The following is a 2,500-nucleotide window of genomic DNA, read 5'->3' as shown; positions in this document are numbered from 1 at the left end:
GGAACCAGGGCCTGGGCCAGGGCCAGGGGGAGATGGAGACCTCCAGGGCCAGGGCCAGCGCCAGGGCCAGGGGGAGATGGAGACCTCCAGGGCCAGGGCCAGGGCCAGGGGGAGATGGAGACCTCCAGGGCCAGGGCCAGGGCCAGGGGGAGATGGAGACCTCCAGGGCCCGGAACCAGGGCCAGGGCCAGGGCCAGGGGGAGATGGAGACCTCCAGGGCCCGGAACCAGGGCCAGGGGGAGACGGAGACCTCCAGGGCCCGGAACCAGGGCCAGGGGGAGATGGAGACCTCCAGGGCCAGGGCCAGGGCCAGGGGGAGATGGAGACCTCCAGGGCCCGGAACCAGGGCCAGGGCCAGGGCCAGGGGGAGATGGAGACCTCCAGGGCCCGGAACCAGGGCCTGGGCCAGGGCCAGGGCCAGGGGGAGATGGAGACCTCCAGGGCCCGGAACCAGGGCCAGGGGGAGATGGAGACCTCCAGGGCCCGGAACCAGGGCCTGGGCCAGGGCCAGGGGGAGATGGAGACCTCCAGGGCCAGGGCCAGGGCCAGGGCCAGGGGGAGATGGAGACCTCCAGGGCCAGGGCCAGGGCCAGGGGGAGATGGAGACCTCCAGGGCCAGGGCCAGGGCCAGGGGGAGATGGAGACCTCCAGGGCCCGGAACCAGGGCCAGGGCCAGGGCCAGGGGGAGATGGAGACCTCCAGGGCCCGGAACCAGGGCCAGGGGGAGACGGAGACCTCCAGGGCCCGGAACCAGGGCCAGGGGGAGATGGAGACCTCCAGGGCCAGGGCCAGGGCCAGGGGGAGATGGAGACCTCCAGGGCCCGGAACCAGGGCCAGGGCCTGGGCCAGGGGGAGATGGAGACCTCCAGGGCCCGGAACCAGGGCCAGGGGGAGACGGAGACCTCCAGGGCCCGGAACCAGGGCCAGGGGGAGATGGAGACCTCCAGGGCCCGGAACAGGGGCCAGGGGGAGATGGAGACCTCCAGGGCCCGGAACAGGGGCCAGGGGGAGATGGAGACCTCCAGGGCCCGGAACCAGGGCCAGGGTCAGGAGAGAATGGGGTATCACGGGACAGCGTCTTCATTTATGGCGCGTTCGCTCGCGCTCTCTCTCTCTCTCTCTCTCTCTCTCTCTCTCTCTCTCTCTCTCTCTCTCTCTCTCTCTCTCTCTCTCTCTTTCTTTCTGTGTCTCTTTCTCTCTCTCTCTCGTAAATTCTGGATAAAATTGCAGCAGCACACACTGTGTCACAGGGCAGCACTTTGCCGGAATAATGATGATGATGATGATGATGATGATGATGATGATGATGATGAATAATGATCATAATAATAATAATAATAATAATAATAATAATAATAATAATAATAATAATAATAATAAAAACCATTAAAAACAATAATAAAAAATCAAATCAAATCAAATCAAATAAATAGAGAGTCAGCCACCCTCTTCTCCAGACCCGTGCAGAGCACGGGAGGCACGGGGAGAGAGGCAGGGACCAGTGCCCGGGGCACGGGACCTCGGCCGGAGCACCAGGATCCTGGGAGCTCGGCCGGAGTACCAGGGGCAGGGGAGCTCCGCTGGAGTACCAGGGGCACGGGAGTGAATATTCGACAGAGTCCACACGGGGGAGGAATTAATATTGGGGTACCAGGGGCACGGGAGCTCCGCTGGAGTACCAGGGGCACGGGAGTGAATATCCGACAGAGTCCCCACAGGAGAGGAATTAACATTGGAGTACCAGGGGCATGGGAGTGAAAATTCGACAGAGTCCACACGGGGGAGGAATTAATATTGGGGTACCAGGGGCACGGGAGCTCTGCTGGAGTACCAGGGGCAGGGGAGCTCCGCTGGAGTACCAGGGGCACGGGAGCTCCGCTGGAGTACCAGGGGCAGGGGAGCTCCGCTGGAGTACCAGGGGCACGGGAGCTCCGCTGGAGTACCAGGGGCAGGGGAGCTCCGCTGGAGTACCAGGGGCACGGGAGCTCCGCTGGAGTACCAGGGGCACGGGAGCTCCGCTGGAGTACCAGGGGCAGGGGAGCTCCGCTGGAGTACCAGGGGCACGGGAGCTCCGCTGGAGTACCAGGGGCACGGGAGCTCCGCTGGAGTACCAGGGGCAGGGGAGCTCCGCTGGAGTACCAGGGGCAGGGGAGCTCCGCTGGAGTACCAGGGGCACGGGAGCTCCGCTGGAGTACCAGGGGCACGGGAGCTCCGCTGGAGTACCAGGGGCAGGGGAGCTCCGCTGGAGTACCAGGGGCAGGGGAGCTCCGCTGGAGTACCAGGGGCAGGGGAGTGAAAATCCGACAGAGTCCACACAGGGGAGGAATTAACATTGGAGTACCAGGGGCACGGGAGCTCCGCTGGAGTACCAGGGGCACGGGAGTGAAAATCCGACAGAGTCCACACAGGGGAGGAATTAACATTGGAGTACCAGGGGCACGGGAGCTCCGCTGGAGTACCAGGGGCACGGGAGTGAAAATCCGACAGAGTCCACACAGGG

Source organism: Aulostomus chinensis, unplaced genomic scaffold (assembly GCF_037954235.1).
Source record: "Aulostomus chinensis isolate RoL2024-O1b breed Wild unplaced genomic scaffold, RoL_Achi_v1.0 HiC_scaffold_167, whole genome shotgun sequence".
Taxonomy (NCBI): Eukaryota; Metazoa; Chordata; class Actinopteri; order Syngnathiformes; family Aulostomidae; genus Aulostomus; species Aulostomus chinensis.
The sequence above is the reverse complement of the archived record's forward strand: the minus strand, read 5'-3'. Positions refer to the sequence as shown.